The sequence below is a fragment of the Procambarus clarkii genome, chromosome 35 (assembly GCF_040958095.1).
Source record: "Procambarus clarkii isolate CNS0578487 chromosome 35, FALCON_Pclarkii_2.0, whole genome shotgun sequence".
Lineage (NCBI taxonomy): Eukaryota > Metazoa > Arthropoda > Malacostraca > Decapoda > Cambaridae > Procambarus > Procambarus clarkii.
Genome location: NC_091184.1, coordinates 40,644,495 through 40,667,610, shown reverse-complemented (window position 1 = coordinate 40,667,610; position 23,116 = coordinate 40,644,495). Strand labels below are relative to the sequence as shown.

The 23,116-nt window shown below is 45.2% G+C and overlaps 1 long non-coding RNA gene across 1 annotated transcript in view; it reads left to right on the top strand.

The window, feature by feature from the left end:
- Positions 1–3,463: 3,463 nt before the first annotated feature.
- LOC138371290 (uncharacterized) overlaps positions 3,464–23,116 on the top strand; it is a 44,623-nt gene continuing 24,970 nt past the window's right edge. Inside the window, exons 1-2 of the long non-coding RNA XR_011230393.1 lie at positions 3,464–3,691; positions 19,484–19,553. This is a non-coding gene — a long non-coding RNA (uncharacterized lncRNA). The remainder of the gene's footprint in view (positions 3,692–19,483; positions 19,554–23,116) is intronic.

The following is a 23,116-nucleotide window of genomic DNA, read 5'->3' as shown; positions in this document are numbered from 1 at the left end:
AAGGTGGCAGGGGCATAAATAGCCCGTAAGTGGTGGCCATTTTAAGCCATTACCAGTATCAGGAGCTGATACTGGAAATCTGTGGAGGTGCGAATGCACCCTGCATGACGGGAGATGTCTCCCTTATGAATGTGTTAAGATGAAGATGAAGCCACCCAAAAGGTGGCACGGGCATAAATAGCCCGTAAGTGGTGGCCCTTTTAAGCCATTACCAGTATCAAGAGCTGATACTGGAGATCTGTGGAGGTGCGAATGCACCCTGCATGACGGGAGATGTCTCCCTTATGAATGTGTTAAGATGAAGATGAAGCAACCCAAAAGGTGGCACGGGCATAAATAGCACGTAAGTGGTGGCCATTTTAAGCCATTACCAGTATCAAGAGCTGATACTGGAGATCTGTGGAGGTGCGAATGCACCCTGCATGACGGGAGATGTCTCCCTTGTCAATGTGTTAAGATGAAGATGAAGCCACCCAAAAGGTGGCAGGGGCATAAATAGCCCGTAAGTGGTGGCCATTTTAAGCCATTACCAGTATCAGGAGCTGATACTGGAAATCTGTGGAGGTGCGAATGCACCCTGCATGACGGGAGATGTCTCCCTTATGAATGTGTTAAGATGAAGATGAAGCCACCCAAAAGGTGGCACGGGCATAAATAGCCCGTAAGTGGTGGCCCTTTTAAGCCATTACCAGTATCAAGAGCTGATACTGGAGATCTGTGGAGGTGCGAATGCACCCTGCATGACGGGAGATGCCTCCCTTGTGAATGTGTTAAGATGAAGATGAAGCCACCCAAAAGGAGGCACGGACATAAATAGCCCGTAAGTGGTGTCCATTTTAAGCCATTACCAGTATCAGGAGCTGATACTGGAGATCTAATACAATTTGAATAATACAATTTCTCCCACCCTACCCATCAACATTGGTGTTCCTCAGGGCAGCATACTTGGCCCTCTCCTCTTTCTCATCTACATTAATGACCTTCCAAATGCCTCCCAACACCTCAAACCAATTCTATTTGCTGACGACACAACCTTCATTTACTCCAGTCCTGACCCCCTTGCTCTAAATGCCACAGTAAATACTGAGCTAGAGAAAGTCCATCTTTGGCTAACTGCCAACAAACTCACCCTTAACATTGACAAAACGTTTTATATTCTGTTTGGCAATAAATCCTCTAATCAGATAAATCTCAAAATAAACAATACCCAAATTTGTAACAAATTAGATGGCAAATTCCTTGGCGTTCTCATCGACCACAAGCTGAATTTCCAGGGTCACATTCTAAATATATCAAAAAAAGTTTCAAAAACTGTTGGCATTCTTTCTAAGATCAGATATTATGTACCCCGCCCTGCCCTGGTTACTCTCTATTACTCCCTCATCTATCCATACCTCAACTATGGTATTTGTGCTTGGGGTTCTACTACCCAAAATCATTTACGTCCTCTCATTACCCAACACAAAGCTGCTATTAGGACAATATCCAACTCTGGCCCCAGACAGCACTCGGTACCCTTACTCAAATCTCTGAATATGTTAGATATTAAGTCACTGCACATTCTCTCTTGTGTATTATACATATATAAAACGCTGAACTGTAATGCCAATCCTGACCTCAAAAGCTTCATTGAAGGTTGTAACAGAACCCATGAGCACCACACCAGGAATAAATACAGTTTTGATATTCCTAGAGTACGACTTAATCAAACTAGAAATGCTCTACAAATCAAGGGACCCAGAATGTGGAATGACCTTCCCAACCATGTTAAAGACTGTACCTCTCTCAACCAGTTTAAGATAAAAACTAAACACTACCTAATAAATTCCCTGTAACCCACCTCACTCCTTTATTGTCAACCCATGTCTGTTATTTTATTATTATTATTTTTTTTTAATCAACACTGTTTGTCAACCTATTGTATTTGTGCTGCTTTTTCAGTCATGTTCCCCCTTTTTTTTATCTTTATTTGTATTTGTTTTCAACACTTTTTATTCTTTATGCTCAATTAGTATTAAGTTCTAGATATTAATGTTTTTCTTGCCCGAAACGCATTGCGTAATAGTGGCTTTAGGCATTGTATGTACTAGCTCTATCTATATATCAATCCATTAATGTAACATCACTTGTATGTATGTACCTTACCTGAATAAACATATTTATTTATTTATTTATTTATCTGTGGAGGTGCGAATGCACCCTGCATGACGGGAGATATCTCCCTTGTGAATGTGTTAAGATGAAGATGAAGCCACCCAAAAGGTGGCACAGGCATGAATAGCTCGTAAGTGGTGGCCCTTTTGAGCCATCACCAGTATCAATAGATGATACTGGAGATCTGTGGAGGTGCGACTGCACCCTGCGTGACGGGAGATGTCTCCCGGACCAAATGGTGACCAGATGAGGGTTTCTACAGATGATGATGAAGATTAAGCCACCCAAGAAGTGGCACGGGCATGAATAGCCCGTAAGTGGTGGCCCTTTTGAGCCATTACCAGTATCAAGAGCTGATACTGGAGATCTGTGGAGGCGCGACTGCACCCTGCGTGACGGGAGATGTCTCCCGGACCAAGTGGTGACCAGATGGTGGGGGACTTGAAGTAGAGGGGGGCAGAAATAGCCTAAGCTACTCTATCCCTTTGAGATGTATTTATTGCTTATCTCAATAAACATACTTGAACTTGAACTTGAAGTAGAGGGGAATAGAAATAGCCTAAGCTACTCTATCCCTTTGAGATGTATTTATTGCTTATCTCAATAAACATACTTGAACTTGAACTTGAACCTACAAATTTTTCTCATCTTATTTTTGTTCTTGCTATGTATCTGTTATCATTTTTATAAATTTTGCTAGTATTTACCTACTTAAAATTTTCTTAGATTAAGAACCTGCCCGAAACGCTGCGCGTACTAGTGGCTTTACAAGAATGTAATTACTATGCTATGTATCCTCACAATCCCAATGTACCTTCTTGTATATATAAATAAATAAATAAATAAATATATAACACTGCAAACCAGCATGACAGGGCGGAGCTCATCGAAACCTTTCAAATACTAAACAATTTGGACGATGTCGATCTGGACACTTTCTTCAAAAGGTCAGATTCTCGGGTTCGAGTTCAACAAGCCACAATGTAGGACAGAAAACAGGAGATGCTCTTTCACCTGTATGTTGTAAACCCATGGAACCGTCCACTCGCTGAAGAGTAGGTAAGGTAAACGCCAAAACTCTACTGGGTTTTAAAATACAGATAGAAAAGATTATCTGGGCAAATGGATGGAACCTTTGACAAGCCGCCAGCTTCCTGTCCTCGTCGAGGTCACTAGTATTAGTGGCTCTCGGGTAATATGAAGTACACTTAACGTCGGCAAAGATCAGTAACCAAAGAAAATGGGAAGAGCAACGTGGCGGGTAAGCGAGCGAGCGAGTGACGTCATCACAACAAAGGTTGCTATAGACGTCTCCACGATTAGTGAAGTTCGCCTGTCTTAAAGACCTGTGTCCACAATACCCGCCAAATTGTCCCTCCCACAGTACTCTCAGGACACTTATGGCAGTGTAAGTGTGTGGTGAGGCCACACCACTGAAGACATTGAGGATATACCACGATGGAGAGACAAAACTGTTGAAGGAAGGAGTCACTGGCTCCACCTGACCACCTTGTTCCTCGCACTCTCATCATCCTCCGTAAGTACTGGAGTACTTTCTGCTCCACCATTGTCTTACACCTCAACATGCAATTGTTGGGGTCTGGAAATAGGCCTATGGCATTGTTGGGTTGTGGAAATAGGCCTATGGCATTGCTGGGTTGTGGAAATAGGCCTATGAAGTTGTTGGGGTGTGGAAATAGGCTTATGACATTGTTGGGTTGTGGAAATAGGCCTATGGCATTGTTGGGGTGTGGACATTGCCTATCGAATATGATATTTTTTTATAATTTATAATAATATATAATAATATATAATAATAATTTATATATAATAATAATAATACGAAAATCCACTGGGACTGTGTGGTGTTGCAAACCCACGACCTAGGCATTGCCAGCCGCATACTCTACCACTGTACCACCACTGACTTCCTAAAAGTCTTGCAATCAGATTTCTACTGATATCACAGGAAGTCTGTGATATCCTGATATAACAGGAAGTCCTAAAGCCAGTCCAAGTTTTACTTAAGACCCCTAAGCACTCAGGTGAAGGGGTGCAGTATTGTAGTTGAACACTGTACGCCCATCTTCAGATACACAGAAAATCGCACTAAGGAGATATACATCAATGAACGATCCACTGGGGCTGTGAGGTGACACAAACATTGCAGGTTCGCATCGCCTCACAGCCCGAGTGAATTTTCTCATTGATGTATATCACGTTAGTGTGATTTTGTGTGTGTAAATAATAATAATAATAATATTATTATTTATTCAAAAGATTGTGTGTACAAAGAACATAAGAGTAATAAATGAATAAATCTACAAGGGCCGTGATGAGGGTTCGAACCTACATCCAAGAAGATCCCAGACGCTCCTTAACCACTTAACTGTGCCAACCAAGAATACTCGGTTTGCCAACTGAGAAAGCGCGTTTTTATTTTTTCGTACCCATTCTAAATGTGTGCGAGGTTGGTTGTGTACGAAATGGACTCTTAGGACCTCCAGTGAGAGGTTGCCATCTTGGAAAAAATTCCCCTTATGCCCTAAGGCTGCTGGCTGGGTTAGTACTGAGTGAGCAACCATGAGTGGTGCACGTGCCTCGGGCTCCCAAACACCTGTCCGACGCGGAGTTGAAAGATCGCGCTTTGTCGGTGAAATTCAAACCTTAATGTTTGAAGAATATAAGGGTTATAATATTTGTGAAGCTAGGTGCAATAAGGACCTAACACAAAGGTCAGATGCAAGTGATACAGCACCTATGAGGACAATACAGCGAGCGTATCCAGTTGTAGCTCTGAGCGCCACCCTTGCCCACCTATGCTATCTCCAATTTATTTAGATGATACATAGATGAATCTTTTTTGCGTTCAGTGATGATGCATCTGATACAAGTAGCATAGATAAACAGTGTTAGCGGCTTCCATGGTGGTGTTTTCCATAGATATTTTCAAGAATAGCTGAATCTCTTCTTTACTGACGGACACTCTTTGAGGCTGGCTGAATCTCTTCCAGACTGACGGACACTCTTTGAGGCTGGCTGAATTTCTTCCTGTGTGGGACCTTACAAGGCGATCTTTTCACGACTACCTTACAAATTGATCTTTTCCTGTAATCTTTGCAAGACTACCTTACATTTTACAAGCTTGGCTGCAAACCACCTACAGGTACTAATGCCAAGGGTGTGCATGAGTGCGTTATTTGCAAGCACACAGAACAAAGAAACAGAAAGCGAAAATCTATCTGTACCTGGTGCAACGAGAGCGAAGTCGCACTGTGTACCCTGGACTACTTTGTTGATTATTACTCACTTCCGAAGTACTGAGTGTGTAATACAGTGTGTTACTGTGTAGTGTGTGAATCTGTACATATTGTAATTTTAGTGAATTTTTAACAAGTAATATTGCGACAATAAACATTTATTTTGGACACATTGCTGACACATGTATCACAGTTCCACGGAACATTATGAACTTTCTACTGTATACATATGGTAAAGAATACAAATATGCATCATATACGATAAAAAAAGCAAATAAATCCGCATTGGAAATACATAAAACAGATAATTGAAAATATATTTGTGCCAACATCTGGTGCTTGAATGGCCCGCGCGACCGTGTCTGGGCGTGTCACGCACGGGCGACCAGCCCCTGATGACATCACAACGCACCTTGTCCACGTCCCCAGAGGCAAAGTAAGAGGAATTTGGTACTTATTTTTACATAGACATGTTCAGGGAAGGGAATTTATCATTTTACGAAGAAAAAAGAATTTTTGGGGAACACTTTATTTCATGCGCACAGGGGGGAATTTCACAATAAACTTGACGCAGCATGGTGGTTAATCGACTGAGCTACGACATGGATAAGAATTACAACCAAAAAATCAACTTGACCTACCACGGATCCTGCAGTCTCTCCGAGACACAAACTAGGTTTTTACACAATTCCCCCATGCACCTGAGCTCTGTCAATAAGCTTGTTCTACCTCTTCACCCTTACTTCATTATACACTCTCGGACGTAGATTTGAACCCTCGTCATGGCTCTTGTGGATTTGTTCATTTCTAACTTGAAATGAAACAAACAAACAAACAAACAAACTCATTTCAAATTTGTTCATATCAAACCTACCTGTAGTATCAAAAATATTTGAAAAAATTATCTACAAACAGCTGTACTCCTACCTCGTAAAACTCGACATACTCGGCCCCTGTCAGTTTGGCTTCCGCTCCCAAGAGAGTACTAACGACGCAATTATTAGTCTCCTTGATATAATTTACTCAGCCCCTGACAAAAATGAGTTTCCGATTGGACTCTTCATTGACCTGAGAAAGGCCTTTGATACTGTTAATCACAACTACCTCTTATGTAAACTGCATCATTATGGAATCCGAGGCCATGCCCTGGATTATATACAATCCTATCCTAGTGATAGACACCAATGTGTAGCCATCAATAATATAACCTCTCCCACTCTACCAATAACCATTGGGGTGCCACTGGGCAGCATCTTGGGATCTCTCCTATTTCTTATATACATCAATGGTCTGCCTGATGTCACCAACATTCTGAATCCTATATTGTTTGCTGATGATACTACCCTCATCTATTCTAACCCCAAAAAACACACACTAAATAATGCTGTTAATAATGAACTAAAAAAAAAAAGTCCACTTATGGATGTCAACCAACAAACTAACACTTAACATAGAAAAGACCTACTACATCTTATTTGGAAGCAAATCAACAAATGCAATTCAGCTTCAGATAGACAATGTTAACATTAATAATAAAAATGATGGAAAGTAACTAAGAAAGTCTAAAGTCTAAAGTCACATAACTAAGAAAGTCTCTAAACAGTTGGTATACTCTCCAAAATCAAATACTATGTATCTAACTCTGCTCTCATCTCACTATATTATACACCAATCTATCCCTATCTTAATTATGGTATCTGTGCATGGGGTTCAACCACTGCAAACCACCTCAGGTCCATCATCCCCCAGCAAAATCTGCTTTCAGAATAATAACAAATTCTGTTTTCAGACAACACTCAGCCCCCTTGTTTAACTCCCTAAACATGCTAAACATAATCTCACTCCACACATTCTCTTGTGTCAACTACATTTACAAACCCTGTTCTTAAATGCAAATCATGTTCTGAAACTCTCCCTGGACAGATGTAATAGGATCCATTATCACCACACCAGAAATAAATATATCTTTGATATTCCCAGAGTCAAACTTAATCTGTGCAAACAATCTTTGCAAATAAACTGACTTAGTCTATGGAACTCACTCCCTAATGAATTGGAAAGCTGTCCAACTTTTGCGTCATTCAAAAACAAAACTAAAAAACCAGCGTTGAATGTAATGAAACGCCATTTTCTGGGTGAGTTCCGGAGGCTCCCCGGAGCTATCCCAGGCTGATATGCTAATGTCAGACTTTGGCATCAGTCATGTGTATGGAGTTCTTAGGCCTACCGGGGACCACGGCCAGAACCGGGCCCCCTCAGAGAGGCAAGGGGAGCAATGGCCTATAGAAGCCCCCGTGTAGTTGGAAGCATTCTATGTCTGCCATCGACCGGAACAGGCACCCAGAAAGGTAAGCGCCCCAAAACAAACCCCTAATCTGGTTAAAATTGCTACCTAAAACCGAACTAGTGGATAGAACTCCCCAACCGAAAACAAGCAAACTAGTGTGACGTCACACACTGCCGCGCCGCTGTCTGCGCAGCTCCCCCCTCCCCGGGAGGGGGAAGGGGGGAGCCCCAGACCCCCCGCGCCGGCTACCCACACCTCAGTTCTTGAGGCTGGATGTCAAGAACGCGAAAAACCGCCGACCGGAGGGAGGGAGGGATGCCGGGGAGCCTCCGGGACTCACCCAGAAAATGGCGTTTCATTACATTCAACGCTGGTTTTCTGGGGGAGCCCCGTCGGCTCCCCGGAGCTAACTACCCACAGACAGAAAAAGAGGGACTTACCCGGGAGGCGGTCGTCGCTCACCCCTCAACTCGAAGCCGAGACAACTGGCTGCAACCGCCGACCCAAAGCAACACAGGCCCGACGAGGCCCAGGGACATTCACAAGGTAACGAGCAGCCAGGACCCTGTTCGACCGCCAAAATCCCCGCGCCCGAATATCAGACCAAGACATATTCCCAAAGACGGCAGCAAGAGCCGCGAACCTACGAACGTCATGGGCACGGGGATAGACCGCAGGCTGGCTGGACCTAATAACCCTGCGGACGACCTGAGAGACCCGAACCCGCGAACAGGGAAGAAGGGAAACCGGATCAACCCACAGCGCGTCCCCGGACACAGAAGCTGTGGCGCGCAAATAACGGCGAAGCGCCGCAACCGGACACAAAACATGATGCACCCCCGGCCTGACCAACCAAGCATCAACCACCCATGGACCCCTCCGGAACGCAGCAGTCTCATTCTTTGCCAGAAAAGAAGGAGATGGCTGCAAACGAACAAAACTATCACCACGACCAAAAGAGCAGAAACCCCTGCGCCGGAGGAGAGCATGAAGCTCCCCTACCCGACCCCCAGAGGCCAAAGCCAACAAGAAAAGTGCCTTGGAAAAACAATCCTGGACCGAAGGGGCCACAACGAAACGAGGAGATGAAAGGAAAGCGAGCACTCTGTCCAAAGACCAGGACGGCTCAGGAGACGCATGAGCAGGCCGGAGGTGAAACAATGCACGAGACAGCTTGCGAAACGGCGCAGACATAACATCGATACCGAAAGCAAGCTGAAGCGGCTCCGTCAGCGCCGCACGATACGAAGCGACAGTGCTAGGCATAAGATGCCGGTCCTGAAACAACCACGAGAGGAAGGACAAGACCACCCGAACAGACAAGGAGCTAACACGACGAAGACGCAAAAAGAAACGGAAGGACCGCCAGGAAACTTCATACTGCCGCCGAGAAGAAGCCCTCAGGTGGGACACCAACAAGGAGGCCACCTGTTCACCATAGAGATGATGATAGACTCGAGTCAAAAAAACCATACGCGAAGACTCGAGGAGAAGATCGAACCAGCTACGTGACGCACCGGCCCGATCTGCTGAAAGAGGCGGAGCCGCGGGAAAACCCTCGGGTTCGGACACCGAGCAACCAGCGCCTGAAACCAAGGCTGGGCCGGCCACCAAGGGGCCAGAAGGACAACTCTCCCCCGGTAAGGCTCTAAGCGAGTCAGGACCTGGAGCAACAGCCGAACCGGGGGAAAGAGGTACAGGAACCCCCACCTCGACCAGTCGAGCCGAAAGGCATCGACCCCGACGGCCTCGCAATCAGGGAAGGGCGCCGCATAAACGGGAAGACGCCGCGAACTCCCGCACCGTACTGTGAGCTCGACGGAAGGACGGATCCCAACGCCCCTGGCCGGCCTGGTGAGCACTGGTCACAAAACCCCAGCCGAGAGACGACGCATCCGTGTACACATCGAGCGAGGGCTCGGGTAGGCGCCAAGGCACTGAACCCCGAAAAACCCGAAGAGGAAGCCGGTGACGCAGCAACCGACGCAAGTCCCCCGGGGGTCGAACTCTGCGATCGCGAGAGAGGCGGAAGGGGGAACCCCGAAGGAACCAGAACAGCCGGCGAAGCCAAACCCGACCCGGCGGGTAGACCACCATTGCGAAGTCCAGGCTCCCGCACAGCCCCTCGAGCAACCGCCGGGTGACCCGAGGGCCCTCCAGAAACAGACGAAGGCGGGACCGCAGCCGCAGGAGAGACTCCGGAGGGAGAGACAAGGAGGCGGTTCGAGAGTCCCACACGAGACCCAGCCAAGTCCGAACCTGAGAGGGAACCAGATGGGACTTCCTCCAGTTCACCAAGAACCCGAACCCGGCGAGCTGGGAAAGAACCAAATCCCTGGCTAGCAAGCAAGCTGACTGGCTGGGAGCCCAAACCAGCCAGTCGTCGAGGTAGGCCAACACCCGAACACCTAGGAGACGCAAACGAGCCACCACAACCCGTGTAAGGCGTGCGAACACGCGAGGTGCCAGGTTCAACCCGAACGGGAGACAACGAAAGCGGTAACTCAGACGCCCCACTACAAAACCGAGCCAGTCCCTGAACCGCGGATGAATCGGGACATGCCAATAAGCGTCCCGGAGGTCCAGGGACACCAACCAAGCTCCCGGCTCCAAGAGGAGCCGAACCTGAGACAGCGTAGTCATCCGAAAGGAGGGGCAATGAACCCAGGGGTTCAGACGGGACAAGTCCAGAATGAACCGCAGGTCCGCGCAGTCCCGTTTCGGAACCGGAAACAGACGGGAAACCCATCTGAGGGACGACGTCGTGTCGACGACGCCCAAGCGTACCCACTCCAAGACGACTCGACAGAGCGCAGGGGAAGAAGCCTGCCCTGCCAGCCCCGACCCCCCAAAGGGGGGAGGGGCCACCCAACGCCACCGCAGGCCGCGAGACACGACCCGAAAGGCCCACGAATCGTGGGACCAGGCGCGGGCGAACAGCGCAAGCCGCCCCCCCATCGCCCCGTCAAGGGGGCAAACCGCGAAAGGGCCGGCGACCCTTACGAGACCCAGAACCCCGCACAGCGCAAACACCGCGCCGACCAGACGAGGGAGGGTCCGCAGGAGGAGCCAACCCCAAACCTGACACCAGAGGCCTACCACGACGAGAGGAACCTCGAGCCCTGGCACGACCTTTCCGGGAAGACCCACCCCGGGACCCCCGGAAAACCAACAAGTCCGACATCGGACGACAAGCCGCCGACGCAGCCTGAATAAACTGCGCCACGGCCGACTCCCCAAACAGGAGAGGACAAAAAGGTGAAGAACGCCTAAGAGCCAGAGCCCAAGCAGATTCCACGGAGGAACCCAGCACCGCCTGCCGACACGCGAGACGGGAAGCATAGAACAGGGAAAACACATCCCGCAAAATCGGCGTGAACAGCTTCAACAAGGCAGCCGACGAACGCGCAGCCGAGGACAAGGTGCCGGACCCCGGGACGGACCCAAGCGTCCCCACATCCTCCACGAGCCAATCCGAAGACAGCTCCAGGAGGGAAAAGAACCGCAAGGCCGAACACAAAAGGCCCCGAGCGCGCAAGTCCTCCGCCACGAGCGCCGTCGAAAGGGAAGGAACCTGCACATGGAGCTGAATAACGCCCACATCGCGGGGAAGGGCAGGGGCAAACAAGCACTCATTCAGGCACTCAAGTCCACCCCCCAGGAAAACCTGAAGCACCGTGGAAGCTTCCCGCCACTCCAGCGTGCGGGAACGACAGAAGGAATGCCAGGAATCCAGACCAAACAAGGGGCAGTCTGCTAGCCAGGACGACTCCGGAACCTCGTAACGGAGCCAGACAGGGAATGAAGTCCCAAACCTGAACGTGGACGGATCCATTTCCGAGGCATAATCCGGGTCACGCAGGAGGTAAGCTGCAAAGGCCGCTCGCACCACACCAGGTTGGATGCGATAAGCCGAAAACCTCCGGAAGGGAGGAACCGACGTACCCGGGGGAACACGGAACCGAACCCGGGGAGGGGCCGACACCAAATCCAACTCGTACGCAGAGGGGGGGAAAGAAAACCCCACTCCTTGTAACAATAAGCCCCGCTCAGTGGGAAGAAAAACCCCAGGCGGGGTCCAGCGGGGCCCAAGGCCCCCAAGTCAGCCCCTCCCCAGCCTCGAGGTCCGTCACCACAGGACCCGAGGCCGAGTCCTCTCCCCAAGCCCCGACCCCACAAGACAAGGACGGAGCAGCCGAAAAAGCTGGAGGAAGGGGGGCCCACTGGTCAGACCCTGAAGCTTCGGCCGTGAGACAAGACTCGAATGCCTCTGCCGCCCCCCCGGAAGGGGCAACCCCCGAAGCTGCCCGAGTCTCGAGATCAAGTAACCCCTGCTCCGACCCCGAAACCCTCAGACGCTTCGGGGCCGGAAGCAGGGGCGGGGGACCAGAACGAACAGAAGGGGAAGGACGAGGAGGTGCGGACTGAACCAGGATCGACGCGACCCCCACCCCCAAGTCCGGGTCTCGAAAAGCAAAGCGGGGCAGCCCCGGGGCATCCGGGGAAGCAACCAACCGAGCGCGTTGCAACAGACGAAACCTAGACTGCAACGCACGTGCCGCCTGGACCCGAATAGAATCATCAGAGGATTGGGTAGATTGAGTCACCAGCAAGCAGCAACACTCACAGGACTCAGGGTCGAAAGTATCACCGACCCAACAGGCAGCGTGGCAGAGGCAAAAACAATGAGGGTCACCCTGAGACAAGGGGACCGAGCAACCCTCAAACTCGCACAGAGCGAGTGGGGACTCCGGGGTCACATCCATCGGACCCACGTGCCCCCTAGGGGATTCCCAGGGTCCTGAGCGTTTACTTTAAGAGGACTCGCGCTCAGGTAGTCCCAGGCAGGGTGCTGCAAACCGGCGCCCAAAACTACCAAGCAAACTTCTAAAGCTGAACCCCAGGGACGTGTACACTCACGGGGACCTAGCAGGGGGCGCCACCGAGGAGAACAGTGGAAGGGCAAAAACAAACTGAATAAAATGACAGAACCCCCCACCAGGCAAAAAGAAAAAGAAAAACAAAACCCCGCAAGAGGACAGCGAACCCCAAGGAACAGAGCCGGCCGCGATGTCGGGAAATACAAGCTGAGCAGCACCCTGCGCCCCTACCAGTGCAAACTACCTCTTACCTGCCGGTAACAAGGGAGAACAGAACACCCAAGAGCCCAACAGGCGGCCGAAAAACCGAAAGGTAAAACGGACCAGCAGAGGCAGACCCCGAGGAGCCTGTGGAAGGTGGCCCCAAGCTCCAAGGGCAGTACTTACAGGGCACCTAGGGAAGGCAGCCCTAGGCGCATGCAGCCCGAGTACTGAAGATAACTCCTGGCTCTCGCACCCACAAAACTAACACCACACACAAAGCACAGTGCAGTAGCGACACCGGAGCCAGAGCACACGACCATCGCCTATAGCATCAGCCTCAAGAACTGAGGTGTGGGTAGCCGGCGCGGGGGGTCTGGGACTCCCCCTTCCCCCTCCCGGGGAGGGGGGAGCTGCGCAGACAGCGGCGCGGCAGTGTGTGACGTCACACTAGTTTGCTTGTTTTCGGTTGGGGAGTTCTATCCACTAGTTCGGTTTTAGGTAGCAATTTTAACCAGATTAGGGGTTTGTTTTGGGGCGCTTACCTTTCTGGGTGCCTGTTCCGGTCGATGGCAGACATAGAATGCTTCCAACTACACGGGGGCTTCTATAGGCCATTGCTCCCCTTGCCTCTCTGAGGGGGCCCGGTTCTGGCCGTGGTCCCCGGTAGGCCTAAGAACTCCATACACATGACTGATGCCAAAGTCTGACATTAGCATATCAGCCTGGGATAGCTCCGGGGAGCCGACGGGGCTCCCCCAGAAAGTACCTAATTTCATCTTCATAGTTTTTTACCTTGTTGCTTTAAAATTGCACTGTATCTAGTGCTACCCAATCTCCCAATCTTCATGTACCCAATCCAAACAACTTTACCATTGTGATCATTGCTGTCTTCTTATATGTGCTTTCAATTTGCTGTATGGTGCCTATTAATCTTCGTTTAAATTACCAATCAAGCTGTCAATGCAATCAAACTGAACTTTAATATACCAATGTGCTTTAATATTCCTACTAATCTCTCTCATCTCATTTTTTTTTCTTTCTTGCAATGTATCTGTTATCATTTTATTAATTCCGCTAGAATTTTCCTACTTAAAATTATCTGTTAGATTAAGGACCTGCCCGAAATGCTGTGCGTACTAGTGGCTTTACAAGATTGTAAATACCATGCTATGTATTCTCACAAACCCAATGTACCTTCTTGTATATAAATAACTAAATAAATAAATAAATAAATAAATTTGATGCATCACACTATTGTGATTTCTATGTGTAATAAGAGTATTGTTCAATTGAAGGGACAGCAGTTACACATACTGTACTAATGAAGCCACTATTACGCAAAGCGTTTCGGGCAAAATTAATAGTAATATCGAAATTTTTTAATTAATGTTGTGACGGGGTAAAACACTTAATACTATAAGAGAAGTAAGTTAACAAAATGAGAATGTTCAAGGAAAATAAAAAATTAATACAAAGGTGATACATAAGGATGACAAGCATTTATTTATTTATTTATATACAAGAAGGTACATTGGGGGTTAAGAGAAAATATAGAAATGAAGTTGATTTTACATTCTTGTAAAGCCATTAGCACGCATAGAGTTTCGGGGAAGTCCTTAAACTAACAGATAATTTTAAGTAGATAATTTACAGTAAAATTGACAAAAAATGTGTACAGGTACTTTACAGCCTTACTTTACAGGTACAGAGTATAGTCAGAGTACTGGCATAGATTATTACATTATGGAGTCAGTAGTTCTAGCAACAGTACAGTAGTTTTTTACATTAATTACAGAATGGAAATACAAGGTGTAATTTAGAACTGCTCCTCATGACATTTTCTTAGAACTTATCAGAACATAGAGTAACATAAACATACTATAATTTAAGTTTAATAGGGTCAATGGGGTGATTGTGCTGTCAATCTGCTGTATGGTGTCTATTAATCTTGTTTAAATTACCAATCAAGCTGTCTATGTAATTAATCAGAGCTTTAATATACCAATGTGCTTTAATATACTTACTAATCTCTCTCATCTCATTTTTTTTCTTGCAATGTATTTATCATTTTATTAATTCTGATAGAATTTACCTACTTAAAATTATCTGTTAGATTAAGGACCTGCCTGAAACACTGCGCGTACTAGTGGCTTTACAAGATTGTAAATACTGTACTATGCTATGTATTCTCACAAACCCAATGTACCTTCTTGTATATAAATAAATAAAAATAAATAAATAAAAAACTTACAAATTACCAAGATCATAAAGGACACGAGTAAACACTTTATCAAAGAAATGCATGAAATTAAATGACATTAAATGTAGAAATTATATGAGTAATACAGTGTGCCCTCGCTTGAACGAGCTATATGGGGGCGTAGCCGATTCATTCATGTGTGGAATTCATTCCATCAATCCGGCCCCAGCATCCCCCTTCCCCCCCCCCCCCCAAAAAATAATAATACATATGCCAGTACACATTTGCCTTTTGAAAAATTTAAATAACAAAGAATTTGAATTGCAATGAAATAAAATGATATTGCACGTTACAGTACTGTACTTACTCTACCAGTTGAGTTTTGTAGTGCAAACTTTGTTAGCCTTAATATCCTGAGAGTGCCACACACATGAATATAAATTGTTTAAAGAACAGTAACTTTTCTAACAAATGTACATTATACACTACATCTGTACATAAAGTACAGACCACTAGAATCACACTACTGCAGTACACTTATATCATAAACTACACTTTGTACATTTAATGTCATTAGAACTGTACTGTACAGCTCAATTGGTACTCCCAGGTAAGTTATGGCTAGTGCTGGGTGCTGGTATAGTGGCCTGGGCATCCTTGGAAGGTGAGTCCTTGCTAGTGCTGGGTGCTGGTCCAGTTGCCTGGACATCCTTGGAAGGTGAGTCCTTGCTAGTGCTGGGTGCTTGTCCAGTTGCCTGGGCATTCTTGGAAGGTGAGTCCTTGCTAGTGCTGGGTGCTGGTCCAGTTGCCTGGGCATCCTTGGAAGGTGAGTCCTTGCTAGTGCTGGGTGCTTGTCCAGTTGCCTGGGCATTCTTGGAAGGTGAGTCCTTGCTAGTGCTGGGTGCTGGTCCACTTGCCTGGGCATCCTTGGAAGGTGAGTCCTTGCTAGTGCTGGGTGCTGGTCCAGTTGCCTGTTTATCCTCGGAAGGTGAGTCCTTGCTAGTGCTGGTTGCTGATCCTGTAGGCCTACTGTGAAACCATACCAAAACTTTTGAATCTTAGTTTGTTTCTTTCTTGTGAGCTTCATTACAGTATCTTTCATAATATATAGCTTCAGTTAAATATCTTATCATATATCTTATCATATACATATCTTTCAGATAAAGCCATTTTTATCTGCTTTGTACACTTAAAACCAGCTTTGATTATTAGATATCATGTGCTGAGAAAGTTTATGCTTATATGCATTAGCACTTCCAACATCTGCACTTAATGCCTCACCACAAATTTTCATGTTAATGATGTATTAGCTCTCTTTAAATCGACATACCTATTCAGTGCTAGCCTTGAAATTGTCTATGTTTAACTTTACAGCAAGTCTTTCAGCTGCATTTCTAATAGAATCAACTTACAAATTGTTTTATTAAAAATATTATTATTGTTAGTTTGACATTTTATACATTTTATTCAGTACAGTTCTGTATTAACCCTTAAGCTATGCATGGCATACATATTTATTTATTTATTTATTTACAAGAAGATATATTGGGGGGTTAACAGAGAATTTAGAAATTAAGTTAAGTTACCATTCTTGTAAAGCCACTAGCACGCATAGTGTTTCGGGACCATATACATCATATTTCGGGAGCATATATGACAGGACCTGATGGCAAAGTTCAGTTTGTCAAATTTGCTCTAATGCTTTCCATTTTTTTGTGCATACTAGCAAATCCTGCAACTTTGTCTAAATGATCACAAACGTAACTTAAAAAATAAGAAAAAAAAAATAATAATTATAAAATTGATTATTGAGAATAACAGATTTTGAAATCCGCTGCAAAAATATAAACTATCACCAATTATTCCTTTGGTGTTATTATGCTCTCAGAATAGTATATGATCTTCATTTTCATAGATTTAGAATGTATGTTTTCAGTTTAGTTTACTGTAAAAAAAATTGTCAATGTGGCATTTGAATTATGCGCCAAACTTAGAAAAAAAATTGATAACTCCAAACATTTAGGGTTTGGGAAAAATCCATTCTAATAGGATTGTAAAAGAGACAGCTGTGCACATTATTTGTAAAAATGGTGAGAATCAGTCAGAAACTGGATTTTTTAAAACTGACTCAAAGTTGAAACTCTAGTTTTAGAGATAATTGAAGTTGAAGTTATTGACAATGAATAATTTAGTTCTTATTCATTAATTTACTTATTTGTTTTAATAAAGGTAGTTTGACATTCGTACTCGAATATGCGAAACTTGTAGGTCAATACTGTATGTGTTGTAATGATGTCAAGAAAAAATACCCCCCCTCCCCAAGAAACAAAATATAGTTATTAACTAGGGATTTAAATAAGGGATAAAAATGTATTCTGTATAAAAGTTATAAAGCCCTAATCTGCTCCCTAATCATCAAAACTGCCTAAAGATACAAAGAAAATAGAATTTGAAATCTGAAAAACTCAGTACAAAAATTCAGTCCCAAGTTCTGCCAGTTGTGACTGATTTATTTGGTGACCAATTTCATTCTATCTTGACATAGTTAGGGATGGGTATGCACTCTCCAGGATGCAGAGGTTACAACAAATCTGATAATAAACAAAGGAGAAAAAAACAAATCTCCTCCCCCCAAAAAAAAAATTGGACATTTCTGAAAGTAACAGAAATTAACATTAGGCAATGCATTTTTATGATATATAACAAAATAGAGCATGACAACATACTCATTATTATTGGTATTATTATGTATTAATCGGCAATGCTCTACAGGCACCAGCTGCATATCCACTTTGTGGACACTTTTTGCTACTATTCTTCTTCTTTGTACATTGGACAAGTGCTTGCATCTCTTTATTACTGCATTATCCCTCAGTTCCAGTTAACAGGAGCTGTTCTCCTTATCAACAAAATGTTCTCCTTTTTAAAAAAAATTGTCTAAAATACATTTCTGAACATATTGGAATGAAACTTTCATGATTCTTATGCCAATAAGTTGGAGATTTGTTTAACATTTAATATTAATTTTCACATAATTCAAATATTTTTTGCCCAGCCCCAGCTTTTACAGCCCAGGCTGTAGCAGCTTTAGGGTTAATGCACGTGTTTTGTATTACGTAGGCTTTTTTTTTATTATTATTATTTTTTCTACCACAGACGTGGCCACACATTTACAATGCTAACCAGCATATATACATTTTCTTCTGTCCTCCATGGACAGGGATAGAGATGTGTTAAACATATAGTTCAAGGGTTTATTGAACAATCAACCACAGAAGGTGATTTGGTGCTTTTAAAATGCTTAGCTAACCTACATACGTAAATACATAGATACACAAATTTACGTATGCCCTACATAAAGTGTTCGATGTGTCTTTTACATAGTGTCATTAATGTGCATTTACAAAGGTGAAATGTAATTTTGATCAGCTTCCATATATACTTTATACACATACATATACATACACACACACACATATATGAACATATACATATATACACACACATGCATTCACATACATTTGTCTCTTTTACTCTGACAGGGTGAGATAGCTGATAGAGAAACTAGTGTGCAATTAAGCACTTAATTAATCACTGAAGGTGATGAAGGTGCTTTTACAAGCTCAGGTTATATAGTTACATCACATACATACATTGTATAATTGATACATTACATGGTTAATCTTGGGTACAGTAGGCTGTTAGAGAGGGAGGGGAGGCAGCCGAGAACCCACCCATACCCCGTTCCCCTTTCCTGCCCACCCGTCCTAACTCCTGCCCATCCTCCTTATTCCTGCCCATCCTCCTTATTCCTGCCCACCCTCCTTACTCCTGGCCACCCTCCTTACTCCTGCCCACCCTCCTTACTCCTGCCCACCCTCCTTACTCCTGGCCACCCTCCTTACTCCTGCCCACCCTCCTTACTCCTGCCCATCCTCCTTACTCCTGTCTACCCTCCTTACTCCTGCCCACCTTCCCTACTCCTGCCCACCCTCCTTACTCCTGTCTACCCTCCTTATTCCTGCCCATCCTCCTTATTCCTGCCCATCCTCCTTATTCCTGCCCATCCTCCTTATTCCTGCCCACCCTCCTTACTCCTGGCCACCCTCCTTACTCCTGGCCACCCTCCTTACTCCTGCCCATCCTCCTTATTCCTGCCCATCCTCCTTATTCCTGCCCACCCTCCTTACTCCTGGCCACCCTCCTTACTCCTGCCCATCCTCCTTACTCCTGCCCACCCTCCTTACTCCTGCCCACCCTCCTTACTCCTGCCCACCCTCCTTACTCCTGCCCACCCTCCTTACTCCTGGCCCACCCTCCTTACTCCTGGCCACCCTCCTTACTCCTGGCCACCCTTCTTACTCCTGCCTACCCTCCTTACTTTTGCTCAAAGCACAATACCTAAAAAAAATTATTAAATTTTTCTAAAAATTTACTATGTTTTGGTGGGAAAAATTTAGTCATAGACACCTTAAATTTGTTTTATTTTGCCTAATAGGTAATACTGCTTCCATCTCTGCTCGGCTACCCAGGACGATAGCAAACACAACTTCTGCCCATTAATGATGGTAAGGACAATTTTATTCTTACTGTACTACCAGTGTGTGTGTGTGTATCATGATATTGTCATTAACTAGTGATGGTAAGTATATTTATTATGTTGTCATTAACTAGTGATGCTGAGTGTATTAACCCTTTAAGTGCACGACACATCATATGATGGGTTGAGTGACTTGCAGTAACTTATGCTCCACATCATATGATGCATTGGAGTACAACGCAAGATTTGAAAGGCCCGCGGGGTAGAGGGGGCTCCCATACGCGGCTTAGGGGCTATAGTAAACAGACGCCATTTTGTAAAAAAAAATCCAGCTCGCGCTACCATCGAGTGGGAGGCATCAGCTACCCAGCAGCCACCATGTCGAGCGCACGGCCGAACGCTTCCTGGGCTCGCACCACGCAATCACTCGCCCAAGATCAAATAACCAGTGAATTATTTTCTGATGGTGAGGAAAGTGATTTTGATGACTCTGACATTGATAAAGACTAAACACACAATTGACCAATAATAGTAGCACGGACAGTGAAAATGAGATACAGCCTCCTCCCATGGCGAGGCCTTTATGCTCACCCATTTCACCTTGCCCAGTGTCTACTTCAATTCACCCTCTACCACACAGTTCATGTGCTTATTTAGAGTCTGAGGATATTTTCGGTGATGAGTCAGAGGAAGGTGACTCTTTTTCTGGTTTTAGTGAAGTGGAATCAGAACATAGTGTTACCGAGCCTGTTGTCAGTACCAGTGGTGTTACTGGGCGAGAATTTGTCGCGTCGGCAGCATCTCGCTCAGCCAAGCGCCACCGCATGGAACAACATGAGGTACCAAGAGTAGTGTAGTGATGGTGATGTAAACGTGCTTCCACTTTATGTGCACGTAGCGGCCGTACTGTGCGCAGACAGGCTTCAGCTCCTGGTCCACGGTGTACATCGCTTCCTCGCCGTCGTGCCCCTGTTGTGTCTCGCAGGACACCAGGTGCACTAGTGTGGAGTGATGGTGCTGGTTTTATTACTGGAATTCCTGCCTTAGACAATAAAGACGGGATTACCAAGCTTTTCCCTGATAATGGAGAGGATATGAGTGAATTAGATTATTTTACAGCATTCTATGATGAGCCGCTCATGGAATATATTGTACACCAAACGAACCTTCATGCGGCTCATCTCATTAGAAGAGAGATAACAGAATTTTCACGATTGCAACATTGGAAAACCACAAATGTAGGTGAAATGTATGTGTTTTTAGCAATATGTATGTTGATGAAGCACTGTGTCAAACACGCTAGCACAGATTACTGGAGCAAAGATCTGACTATTCCAACACCTTTCTTAGGGAAATATATATCCCGAGATAGGTTTCAGATACTCCTCAGGTATCTGCATTTTGCATGTAATGAGGACCGGGCAGAGGATGATAGACCTTGGCGAGTGAGACTATATGAATGAAGTGATTGATAAGTTCAGAGATTTTTACGTACCAGCACAGAAGCTGGTGATTGATAAATCCCTTGTGCTTTTCAAAGGATATGTTTCATTCAAGCAGTATATTCCCTCCAAACGAAACAGATTTGGATTGAAATTCTTTGTACTGTATGACTGTGAAACAGGATACGTGTTATACATGATTCTGTATTCAGCTAGCGATGTAGACATTCCCGGTAACAACGAACATGGTGTCTCGGGTAGTGTGGTGAAGTCACTGATGGCACCATGGACGAACAAGGGCCACATCTTATACACAGATAATTACTATACTAGTCTATTGCTAACTACGTTTTTGGTTGAAAATAGAACTGGATTGGTTGGCACAGTAAAGGCACGAAGGAGGGAAATGCCAGTGTTTGACGGTAGACTTGCAGTTGGTGAGTGCCAGCTACAGAAATGTGATCAAATACTCTCGGTTCGGTGGAAAGACAAGAGAGAAGTGAACATGCTGACAACCATTCATGAGGGTACAATGGTGAATAGTGGCAAGGTGAACTGTGTAACGAAAGAACCAGTATATAAGCCAGATTGTGTTCTTGACTATAATATCAACATGCGTTTGATTGATAAGGCTAACATGATGGTTGGCATGATCGAGTGTGTGCAGAAAACATTGAAATGGACGAAAAAAGTGTTTTTCCATCTTGTTGACATGAGCATGTTGAACTGCTATAATATGTATCTGGGGAAAACTGGACATAAACCTAGTTTCTATGCATTTGCTTTTACACTTGCAACACAGTTATTAGCAAAGTTTGGTCAAGATGTCCCTGGCATACAAAGACCAATCATGAACCCAGTGTTGCAGCATGCTGCAACACCCAGGCTTGCTCACATGGAGGCCTTTCAGCAACACAGACTAAAACATTTGCCACCAGCTGGAAAGCGTGCAATAGGCCAACGTGAATGCCTAGTATGTAAAAACAACAAAAAGGAGAGAACAGAAACGTAAAGTGGTGCAAACATCGTGTGAAGCGTGTGCAGTTCCATTGTGTGCTGTCGACTGCTTCAACGACTACCACTCTCTCCAAGATTTCTAAATGTGCAATAATAGTGCAAAAACCTGTACATAGTGCATGCTTGTGTGTACATATAATAATGAACATTGTGATTACATAATATAATGGCGTAATGGAAAACATTTGTGTGCACATGTGTATACTCGATGTATGTAACATTTATTGACAATGACTGTGATGTAACATTATGTGCAACACAATTAGTGACTAATATTGCTAATAAAATAGGCCTAGACACTGTAAATAATGCCGCGAAAATAAATTTGTGGCAACTCTGGTTGTTTGAAGACCGCACGCGACGCCTCTGGGACACACCGTGCATGAGCGATCATGCAGGGTGTGATGTCATCGCCCATCTTGTCGGCTCAATTACGTCGTCTGTAAGTTCAATTTAATTTTTTTTTCTCGTGGTCAGGGAACACGACTTAACAGGTTAGGAAGAAAAAATAATTTTTTTTTTTTGGTATGCGCCTGTGGGTGACAAATGCTAAATAGCCCGGAGCCACACAAGGGTTATTCTTGGTGTTTTCATTACCCAGTGATGGTGAGTGTATTCATCATATTGGCATTACCCAGTGATGTTGATTGTATTAGTCATGGTATTATTAACCAGTTTTGTTGAGTGTATTAACCCTCTGAAATGCATTAGTGCCTAATTTCGCTCGATCAAGGGGTGCGCATAACACCTTAACCACTGCACTGTGCCAAACGACAAATGCTTTTCACCATTAACTGTCCCCACCAACAAAAGTTTTTATTTTTTCGTACACGGTCAAAACACGCTCGCGGTAGGTTGTATACAAAATGAACTCTTGGGACCTCCAGTGAGAGGCAGCTTTCTTTGAAAAAAATTCCCAGAATGTCCTAGGGCTGCTGGCTGGGTTAGTATTGAGTGAGTAACCATGGGGTGGTGCACGCCCCTCTGGCTCCCAAACACCTGTCCAACGCAGTGTTGAAAGATTGCTCTCTGTCGGTGAAATTCAGACCTTACAGCTTGAAGAACATAAGGGTCATGATATTGATGAAGCTAGGCGCAATAAGGACCTAACACAAAGGTCGGATGCAAGTGA